Consider the following 11,707-nt stretch of genomic DNA (forward strand, 5'->3'; position numbering starts at 1 on the left):
CCCCCAGTAAGATGAACCAAGCAAAGCTGACACTCAACATACAGCTTTGCTCTTAAGTTGACATGAAGAATTTGTGAAATATTGGTAATTATTTGGAAAAAATGACTGACGATGCAGAAAACTTTTTTTATTTAGGAACAGTGGTCAGGTGAAGCATTTATCACTACATATGTGTCACACTTAAAAGGCCAAACACACTGGCCAAACACACCTCGTTTACAACTCCCCAGTTGACAGCCATGACTCCGTCTAAATTGTACCCCCCAAGCACCCTCTTCATGAGGGACGCGCATGGAGTGGATGAAAGTCCCGACCTCAGCACAGCACCAAAATTGCTGGCTGTCAACCTGCCCTGCCTGTGTAACTGCCACTGAGGATTTGTCTGCTGTCCTACGGTGGCTGTCTGGATGGCAGCTTAATGGTCTCTGCTCAGTCGCATTGAGGCAAGAATTGCCTCAAGCCCCCGACCCCCATGCTCCTTCACCAGCTCCGGCACGTTGAAAATGGCCTGATGTTGAGGCTGCAGCTCCGGCTCAGGTGACAAAAGCCATGCCATGCCATGCTGCGCCCCTCAGTGCAGACCTGAACCAGTCTACTTCCTCAGTGGCGATGTCTCTGGCCAGTGGGTTGTATGTCTCCTCTTGCTGTTGGTAGAGTTGAGACACCGGCTGGACTACTTTTGAAGTGCCAGGCTTCCTCCACTGGCACTCAACTTCTGTGGAGCTGATCTGCCACATGGCAAATATTGCCAATGCTGCAGCGTGGCTGCATTTGTACATCCTCCGTGCACAACCACAGACAGCGCTCTGCATCGCGCCATCCTCTCCCATGTAGATCTGTACAAATAAAGTAAGTACCATGTTTGTTAACATGCTATAATAGATTGAATGAGCAATACAAGGATGGTCCAGATCTGGGGGTGGGAGCGTTTATTTTTCCATAGTTTTGTCCTCTTGTCTGATTGTTGTTATTGTTTGTTTTTTCTGAATTTTTTGTAATTTGTGTTGTATTGGTTGTGATTGTACATTGAATTTTTTTAAATGTTTATTACATTTTTGAAAAACATTTGATCAACAAAAAAAGAATTTTTGGTCAGGATCTAGACTCAGTGTGTAGTTTATGAATTAATCAATGCTCTCTACATTAGGAAAACACATACCAGTGTACCAGAGGGAGTCACACACAGCTGTGCCTAGATAACCAAACAAATTGACAAGATAACCAAAATCCTTGAATCTACACACAGCAAATAAACTCAAATGACACAACGAGATGTAAAAAGGAGATCACACATATAGTCGATATAAAACTGGCCGCTTCAATCTGAAGAGCAACTAAAACAAAACACGGGAGTGTACCTTGTTCTTGTGAACACTAATGTTATCCACAGCATACACACCCGTATACAGTACACCCGTTCTAGGTTCTGATTGGCTCTCTAGGTTGGCATTCTAGCTTCTGACTGGCTGTCCAGGTTGTCAATCACAGCCGTGGTTCATATTATGCTTGTCAACTCGTAACATCGCTAAACTTTTTTTCTTGACGGTTTTCTCAGTCAACTAATGCTATTGATAACAGTAACATAAATTAACACAGCTCTGCACACTGCAGTCATTATATGCCGGGTCTGTGGTTCATCATCTTCTTCATTCTCCTCCTTATTGACTGACATTAACCTGTTAACATTGCACTCATATTACTCACCGAAACCTTGTAAAGCCGGTCCCGCATGCTGGCTCTTACAGAACCGACTAACTCCCCTTTTGTGTATGTACAGCTCTCAACGTGCCCAGACTTGTAGTGATTTTCACCTCGTTTTATACTTTTATTCTCATTCTGAAAGAATGAGGTGAAATGTGCCAACGTGACGGCCATCTTTGTGTTGGTGACGCATATTGTGCGGGACCAGAGACATGTAGTTCACTGAGCGGCTTAACACAAAAAAATGTGTTACTTCACAGTTTTACGACACATTTTAATTTTTTTGACTTGCAAAATGTTCTTTTAAATTGACAAACATCATATGTGTCATTCGTGGCACAATTCAAACGGGATCAAAAGATACGTTTTCTCTCTCCATTGAATTCAATATATAATTTTCCGCTTCCGGGGTCCCATGGAGGCTCCCGGAAGGGGAGGGACTTCGCCTCTCTATAGGAATACTTCAATTCGGTTCGTCATGATCTGTAGATGTGATTTCCCCCCGAGCACCCCTGGGTAAATTACCGTACAGCCAATCACAATGCGTACAATGCGTGACGTCATTGGTAAGAGACGGCCCCCGAACACACATCTGGTACCCCGAACACATCTGGTACCGACACCGGCCCGTCTCTCCCCCATTCTCATTGAGTATTTTACAAATAGTGAAACAGCGCCCCTCTAGATGTTATGGTGAAACAGTAGATTGCACTCTCTGTTGCGAGAGGAGGCCAGCCGAAATTTGCTTCCCTTGGTGAAAAAAAATGGAGGGATTGACCAATCAGATGAGGCTCACGTCATGTCCCTGCCAACCTGTGATTGGTCAGGGCCATGCCAAGGGAAGCCAGAGGCGGCTGGCTTCCCTTGCCTCACAATCCAATCAAATCGCATCAATTTAGTGGTGCAGTGACGCGTCCCAAAAAGCGGAAGTAAGCTGCGCTCGGCTTCCCTCGACAAAAAAGCAATGGGATTTCTCCATAGGATTTTGGAAAATAGCTCGAAAAAAGGTCAGTGGAAAACGAACCTGTTAGGTAAATGCACATTTTGTTCAGTCGGATAATATCCACATGTCTACCCTACTTTTATAATTTTCGAATGATAAATCTAATCGATAGAAGATAGATAGCGTCACTGCACCACTTACACCGCCGTTAGAAAGTAGCAAGCAACTGAAGCAAGTGCAATTATGGAGGGTGGAGATTTGGAGTATTTAATCAAAAATAATTGGACTAAACTTCCGCTGCAGCAGCAACAACAAATACAATCTGATGACAGGCCAATGCCCAAACTGGAGCCGTGTACAGCGAGGAACAAAGGAGCGAACCGGACGTAAAACGTTAAAGGTCTCCTGATTTAGTTTGTGAATGAATGCTTATTAGAGTTTCGGCTGGAGAGTGCGTGCGGACCTGTCGGTCAGATAACCGGCGTGTGTAAGTCCTGCATCTGTATGATACAAATGTGTGTAAAATGATACCGGGCGCTGTAATCACTCATCTGGCTACGTTATTAGTTACATTGACCACCACACCCCCCCCACCCCAAAAGAAAGGACGTATTATTGGCTTCCCCTAATCTTTTCCCCACGCCACGCTACTGGTTGGCTGGAAGCTCTGGTGGATGATGGCCGAGGGATTGCACTGGAAACACAAGAGAAACTAGTTAAAAAGAGTACGGATTTACACGCAGACAGGATAACTGAATGGGCAGACAGGATAACTGAATGGGCAGCCAGGAGGATGTAATACCACTGGTGTAGAAAACAATCTGGCGGTGAGTTGCTGGGAGACTGGAGTAGATAAGCTGTGTCCTGATTAGATGATGAGGGACAGCTGAGTCGGACGGCCAGGTGAGAGCAATCAGGCTGCTGCCTGCAAGGGACACCACACCCTCTCCACACACACAGGGGAACAAACAGGGACACAGTTTGGACTGTGACATTTACATTGTTACAGCAGACGAGAGCCAAAGACAGTTTAATGTTACCTAAAGCATGCATACAAAAAGTATTAAAGATTAAAAAAAGAAATTATATATATTTTTAAAGTTACACATTTTACATAATACACACTCTGTGACAGTTCTGCGGATTTAGCAGCCAGGTATATATTGCACAGTTTTTAACGGCATATATATATTGCACATACTGCAAATATTGCACATAGTTGGTATTTATCAAAAAGAGGTGTTATAGTCTGTGTTGTTTTGTGCGGGGTCTACTAGGGGCTGTGCTGGTTGTATAGTCTGACCGCTGCAGGAAGGAAGGACCTGCACAGGGGCGGTTCTAGGGAGGGCAGGGGGGCCAGTGCCCCCCTAACACTGACCTCTGACCCCCCTGTGGCCCCCCTAACAATGAAATGTGAAAAAAATGAAAAATGTATGATTTATTACAAGATGTATTGAACGACGGAATAGGCGGAACTAACGCTATTCGTCATTCTAGTCGGACCCATTAGAGCGGTGCACCCAGGACCCATTAGAGCGGTGCACTCACTTTCACTGTCCGGCTGAAGCGCGCGAAAAACAAACACTTTTCATCTCGGATCATCAGAGGCTGTTGCATCCAAGAAAGACTGATTGAAACCTACGTTTCGAGAGACTACCACGATAATTGAAGGTGAGTTAAACTATTATATCCGTGTAATTGTAGATGTAAAGTAGAGATGTAACTGTTCATTGCCTTTATTTTTATCTAAATATGATATGGTGTTAGTGCAAAAATTGTACTATAACTTAAGCTGAAGCTAACAGTAATAACTATAAGATATATCTGAAATAAATAAGTGTACTGAAACAAATACCAATAACTGTATTGCATTGTTGTCTTATGCGCAATTACTTTAATGTCTAGTTCTCTTTTTCGTCCTGCATTTATTGTGCCCCCTCAGAAAATAACTGGCCCCCCCAGTCAAATTGGTCTAGAACCGCCACTGGACCTGCGGTATCTCTCCGTGAGACAGCGAGGGATGGCGTCAGGTCCACCAGAACAACCTGCTGGTTCGTTGCGGATACGTAATTTCACATTCTAACACAGTTTATTTGTACTTGATTGTTGCCAACTACGATGCTCAACAGCTCGCTTAACGGAACCTTGACGCTGGTCTCAGTTTTCTAACATCCATGAAGGCAACATGACAGAGGGAGGCCTGTCACTCAGGATGCCAAACTACTCTTTCGTAAGCCCCGCCCCCCAAGCAATATCAGGGCCAAAAGTTTGAAAGTCAAAAAAAAAGATCTTAAAGCGAAAAAAAAAGATCTGAAAGTGAAAAACGATCTGAAGGTGAAAAGCAATGTGAAACCTGAAAAAACAAGATTTGAAACTGAAAAAACAATTGTTTTGAATCTGAAAACGAAAAATCTGTGCTGAAAAACAATAAGGATTCAAATATCAAAATATGTATAAGGCAAGTTAAGGCAAGTTTATTTATATAGCACCTTTCAACACAAGGCAATTCAAAGTGCTTTACAAAAAATGAAAGACATCAAGAAAATGGCATTTAAAATCAGTCATTAAAAAGAAAAGATAATAAAATACATGGATAAAAGTTACAGTGCAGTTTAATATGTGAATAGTTCAATTAAAAGCAGCGACAAAAATAAAAGTCTTCAGCCTGGATTTAAAAGTATTAAGAGTTGCAGCGGACCTGCAGGTTTCTGGGAGTTTGTTCCAGATATTTGGAGCATAATAACTGAACGCTGCTTTACCATGTTTAGTTCTGACTCTGGGGGCAGAAAGCTGACCAGTCCCTGAAGACCTGAGAGATCTGGATGGTTCATAATTTAGCTGGAGGTCAGAAATGTATTTTGGGCCTAAACCATTCAGTGCTTTATAAACCAGCAGCATTATTTTGAAATCTATTCTTTGACATACAGGAAGCCAGTGTAAAGACTTCAGAACAGGAGTGATGTGATCCACTTTCTTAGTGTTAGTAAGGACTCGAGCAGCGGCGTTCTGAATTAGCTGCAGCTTTCTAATAGATTTTTTATTGAGACCTGTGAAGACACCATTACAGTAGTCAAGTCTACTGAAGATAAAAGCATAGACAAGTTTTTCCTGCTGTGACATCAGTCTTTTAATCCTAGATATATTCTTTAGGTGATAGTAGGCTGATTTAGTAACTGTTTTAATGTGACTATTGAAACTCAGGTCAGAGTCCATGACTACACCTAGATTTCTGGCTTTATCTGTTGTTTTGAGCATTGCAGACTGAAGCTCAGCGCTAACTTTTAAACGTTCTGCCTTGGCTCCAAAAACCATTACCTCAGTTTTATCTTTGTTTAATTGGAGAAAGTTCTGACACATCCATTCATTGATTTGTTCAATGCACTTACTCAGTGTTTGAATTGGAGCATAGTCTCCTGGTGAAATTGTTACGTACATTTTTGTGTCATCCGCATAGCTATGGTAACTTATTTTGTTGTTTTTCATTATCTGAGCCAGTGGTAGCATGTAGATGTTAAAGAGAAGAGGCCCCAAGATGGAGCCTTGAGGTACCCCACATGTCATATTTGTCAACTCAGATGTGTATTTACCTATAGAAACAAAGTTTTTTCTGTCCTAAGGATTCAAACCAATTTAGAACTGTTGCAGAAAGTCCCACCCAGTTTTCTAGTCGGTCGAGTAATATTATATAGACATTATTATTCATTGGGATAAACCCCTTGAGATGCACCATCTCGTTTTCAAGGGGGTCCCGAAAATAGCAACAACTTACAGACATACATAAACAAAAATTGATCCAAGGGAGATGTTGACCTTTGACCTTAACCGTTCTCACAGGTGCATGTTTGTTCATGACATAAGTGAGCTCTTTATGCAGAAAATCCCAAGCATATTGTACAAAAGGTATTAGCTGAAATCTGTCCCAATTAAGGGCAACAACATCATTAATATATAAATCAACATTCAATTTTTTATATTGTCTGATTTGGACTAGTTTTGGAGGTAGTTTAATTAATTAGATTTTCCATACGCAATAAACAATTCAATGATCGCTGAAGCAATCCGACATGACACCAGCTTTTAAGATTCTGTCAGGGTGTGACACCAGTATCCAGTCAAGCAGAGATTGGGTTCTGAGAGTGATACGAGTTGGCTCATTAATTAGCTGTTTAACATTTAGACTACTGAAAAGTTTTTTCTCTCTATCAGATGATTTATCCAACCAATTTTTGTTGAAATCACAAGGCAAGATTATTTCATTTCCGCAGGAAATGGAGTTGATAGTGTCAATGATATGGTTAAAAGACTCTGCAGGTGAAGAAGGTGGCCTATAGATGCTACCAATAGTTAAGCATTTATTTTCATGAAAAATAATTTTAAGAAAAATGCATTCAAAATGTAGAGGCTCTATAGAAGTAGCAGTTAGCTCAGTCACAAGGTCAGAGGAGACATAAATAGCCACACCTCCACCCCTGCTGCATCTATCAGATCTGTAAAGCAAATAATTTGTGATTTCTAGTTCACTATCGGAAATGTTACTACTAAGCCAAGTTTCAGAGAGTGTGATGATTTTAGGTTTATGGAGAACAACCCATATCCGAAGTAAATCAATTTTGGGCAATAGACTCAATATGTTATGTTGTGGTCAACAGTGTCAAACGCTGCACTGAGATGTAATAATACTTGTAGGAGCCATGTTATGGGTGTTGTTGGTGTGTCAGTTTATTTAAGTTATATGTATAGTGCAATATTATTTTGAACACTTGGTGGCGGGTTGAGCTGCACCGGGTGTATAAAAGAGGTCATAGGTGACCAGGTGACGGGAGGACACAAAGGAAAGAGCATACCGATTTCACCAGCCCGGCAGATGCTCACCACTACAACGAAACTGTACAATTAAAACCCTGGTATGTAAAACGATAATAAACCTCATTATAAACTGCACCAAAGGACCATCAAGTCATCTGTTTGTGTCTACGTCTGGATCACTCTTCAACCCCTTCTGTGAAGTAATGGCAAAATGATATAGGACATAGGAACAGGAATTACATTAAGTGAAATCGTACTCTAGGAGTAAAACTGGACAATAAGAATCACTTCACATTGGATTAAGGATCGTTTTCACCGGAAACAAACAATTGGATTATTGAACAATCGACATCGTCATCCCGGATCAGCTGGCCAACACGCGACAATCAGCTGAGATTGTTCCCACCTGCGCTTACCGAAGACGCCGAGAGCCAAGAATGGGAAAGCGGCCGGGTATGTGCACTGTGCAGCATGATAAGTGGACCAATTGGAGATATTAAGCTGTATTGGACAATGGCTTAGTAAATGGTTTTAATGCTGCAATGATATCAGCTGTTTGAAACAGCGCGCCATCTGCAAACGGAGAAGAGAAGACGAAGCTTAAAGGAACAGTGAACATTAATCATGTCTGTGAAATCTGACGTCGCGTCACAAAATGGCGCTGTTGAACTGCGATCTGTGAGGGAAAAAAGGATTATCACTCACACGCCTAAAGGATTGGAGTTGTTTATTACAAACTGTCAAAAAGCAAGAAACTTCAGCTACAAACAAATAAAGAAGTTAATGGAAAGACTGAAAGAGCTTATGAACTCAAAAGACAATGCAAAGGAAATACAGTTGAAACTGGTTGAATTTATGAAGTTGTGTAATGAATTAAAAGCAAGTCATTAACCGACCGTCAACTGCCTGAAGAAGAAATGGGAAAGCAAAAGCAGTGGCTACAAGAAAAGATGCATATATATGATGGATTTATACAAGATGCAAATGTGTGGTTATCTGAGATGGGACAGTCAATCACACACTCTATTGTGGGAAGAGCCATAGAACAAAGTGTCAGCTCAGATGACATCGGACCTGATGACAGCGTTTCAAAGGCATCACACCCTCAGTCAAAACACAAAACCGGTACATCACATACATCATCCACCTCTTCTGCTAGAATTAAAGTTCAGGCAGAAAGGGCTGCTTTAATGGAAAGGGCGGCAGCACTGAACATTCAACATGAACCTGAAGTTCAATGGGGAACTGCTAAAACAACAGTTGGAAGAACAGGAAGAACAGGGGAAACGAAAGAAGGAACAATTGGATTTAGAAACTAAACTGGCAGAGGCCAATGCAAGGCTAAACGTGCTCAGCATGGGATCAAGACACACCTCTAGAGCATCAGATGGGATGAGCTCTTACTTTAGAAACCCTACAGCAAGATTTAATCTACATGCAACTGAATTCTCACCTCATCAAGCCCAAACCTCTATTCCCAGACAAAGTATAGAGACACATGTGCAGGGACATGTTGACATCACACCACCTGTAATCAACAATGGTAATCAAGTTGACATCTATAACTTAATCCAGAGGCAAAATGACATCACTGCTATGCTGGCTCAACAACATCTCACTTCTACTTTACCACCAAGAGACATTCCTGTTTATGATGGTGACCCACTGCAGTTTGAAGCCTTCATCTGTGCATTTGAAAGAGGAGTAGAGCGGAAAACTGATGATGAAAGTGACTGCCTGCATTACCTAGAGCAGGGTTTTTCAAAGTGTGGGTAGGTGAGCCTCCCCTCAGAGAACACCGCGCACCCCTTCCCAATTATTATTGCTGTTATTATTATTATTATTATTGTTGTTGTTGCTATAATGAAGGGGTATTCAATTGCATTTCAAAGAGGTCCAGTAAGAGAAAATATAATTAAATGCTCTTTTTTCGCTGTCTACCTTCTGCCATTTGAAATTACTCGACTGTTTCTCTTCTCTTGTCGTGTCTCTTTGTGTGTTTGACTCTATTGTGCTGACTGCACCGATTTGATTGGCTGAGTAGCGTCGCCTCCTTAAAACATTAAACAATAACTTTTTTAAACCTTTTTATTTTTATGTTTTAAACATATTGTACAAAACTCCCCCACTACTTGGACTATTCCTTGCACCCCTCTAGAATAAGCCCGAATGGTCTCAACAGTATTGCATCAGTAACGTGCACTTGTTATTATAACAAGATCGCAAGGACACTGGTAGCGATCGGAAAATTGCAGTAGGGCCTGGCTCATTTTGTGGCATCTGCAGGCAGTGGCAAGTACTTCCGGCATCTGCCACAGAGGCCGCTACTCCGTGGTATCTGTGGCAAGTATATGCCACAGATGTGGTATCTGTGGCAAGTATATGCCACAACTTGCCGTGGCAACTATATGCCACAACCATGCCACAACTTGCCGGGGCAAGTATATGCCACAACTTGCCGTGGCAAGTAAATGCCACAAGCTAAGAGAAGGTTTACGGTAGCTGCCACTCGCCTTCCGTGGCAAATGCTGATATTTATACCCGTATTTATCGCGTAAAATGTCGCTGTTTTGGCATGACTTTATCGGACTGATCTGTACACAAGACTGATGATCTGTTACTGATGGTCCGATCTCTATTTTTCAAAAAGATTAAACATTATATGTTCTATAGATTTTACTTGGAGAACGTGGTTTGTTAAAATAAATAAACGTGCTATTTTTATGATAATACTCAAGATATATTATTAGTAAGTTGACATAAAGATCTAACATTGTTGACCAGAGGTGGGAAATAGGCTAACTTGTATACTCAAGTAGCCTACTGTACTTGTGATTTAGAAATAGCCTACTTGTGCTATAAGGATAAGGACAACCAAGCGCAAAGCCTACAAGCACTGAAAAGCTGGCAAGGGGAGACGGATGAGCGTGACTCAGCGTTCTGTCAAGAACTCGAACAATATAAATTGTTGGCCAGTTTCAAAACGCAATAAAAGGGTGGATAAAAAAGCATGCATTGTGTCTCGATTTTTAATATACTGTCATGATTGTCTTAACGGAATAACATGGTTTGTTTAGATTCACTGATATCAATATCTAATAAGAATAATCTGAAGCATTTAAATAAAAATGTTCAACCAGAATTAAAATATTAAACAACAAAACAGATACAATGACATTAATCTGTTTATTAACAACGAAAATAATACAAATTAAGTACATATGCCTGGATTTATAAAATAACACATTTATACATGTGTACAATCAAATATAACTGTCCTTTGCCTCATTTATAAAATATAAATCTTAGCATCTCACTAGCAGTGGCAACTGCAATCAGTTACAGCTGCCCTAAGTCTGTAGCCAAGTCTAATAACACCATTGTACACGTTGCTGTGTCAATACAGATATTTATTTTTTAATTATTTGTCTTTACTAGTAACAATACACCTGGTTATCGTAGCAAGCAGTGGAAACTCCCCTCAAGAAGCGACAATTGCCAAGGGCTTGCGTTGCAACGCTCACTTGCCAATATTTCTTTTTTTATTACAATATAGGCCTATGTTTAGCCAACTATCATAGATATAGCACGTTTGTTTATTTTAGCAAACCAAGTAGGCTATTCCAAGTAAAATTGAATATAAATGATAATTTATTATCTTTTTGAAAAATAGAGATCGCACATCAGTCCTTTGATAGTCCAGCGACATTTTACACGATAAATACGAGTTTAAATATCAGCATTTGCCAAGGAAGGTGAGTGGCAGCTACCGTAAAACTTCTCTTAACTCTGGCATCTTGTGACAACTCCCATTCAGCATGCGCAAATGCCACGGCAAGTTGTGGCATATACTTGCCACGGTAAGTTGTGGCATCTGCTTGCCACGGCAAGTTGTGGCATCTGTGGCATTTACTTGCCACGGCAAGTTGCAAGCACAGAGTAGTGGCCTCTGTGGGAGATGCCACAAATGCCAAGGCACATGCCACGGCGAGTAGTGGCAACACTCATTGTGTTATGATAAATAAAATAACATTGTACCTTGAAAACCAATGCATTCGTTCATTTGACACGTTGGTGGTTTTAGGTAGGCTATACAGCGACCCCTGGCGGTTCTAGTGTGAAGTAAAAGTAGAAGTAGCCAACCTAAATGTTGGAATACTCTGTTACAAGTAAAAGTCATGCATTAAAATGTTACTCAAGTAAAAGCGCAAAATGATTAGCATAACAATATACTTAAAGTGCATATTACATGTTTTC

The 11,707-nt window shown here is 41.0% G+C and overlaps 2 long non-coding RNA genes across 2 annotated transcripts; one reads left to right on the forward strand and one right to left on the reverse strand.

Annotated features, from left to right (window-relative positions):
- Positions 1–721: 721 nt before the first annotated feature.
- LOC307018502 lies at positions 722–4,593 on the reverse strand. The gene is made up of 3 exons (XR_013802420.1): positions 3,447–4,593; positions 1,705–3,338; positions 722–836 (listed from the first exon to the last, which is right to left on the reverse strand). It is a non-coding gene; the product is annotated as an uncharacterized lncRNA (long non-coding RNA).
- On the forward strand, positions 4,181–8,125 carry LOC307018503. Its single transcript, XR_013802421.1, has 2 exons — positions 4,181–4,315; positions 4,587–8,125. It is a non-coding gene; the product is annotated as an uncharacterized lncRNA (long non-coding RNA).
- The last annotated feature ends 3,582 nt before the right edge of the window (positions 8,126–11,707 follow it).

This window comes from Notothenia rossii (assembly GCF_949606895.1).
Source record: "Notothenia rossii genome assembly, chromosome: 9".
In the NCBI taxonomy this organism is placed as follows: domain Eukaryota; kingdom Metazoa; phylum Chordata; class Actinopteri; order Perciformes; family Nototheniidae; genus Notothenia; species Notothenia rossii.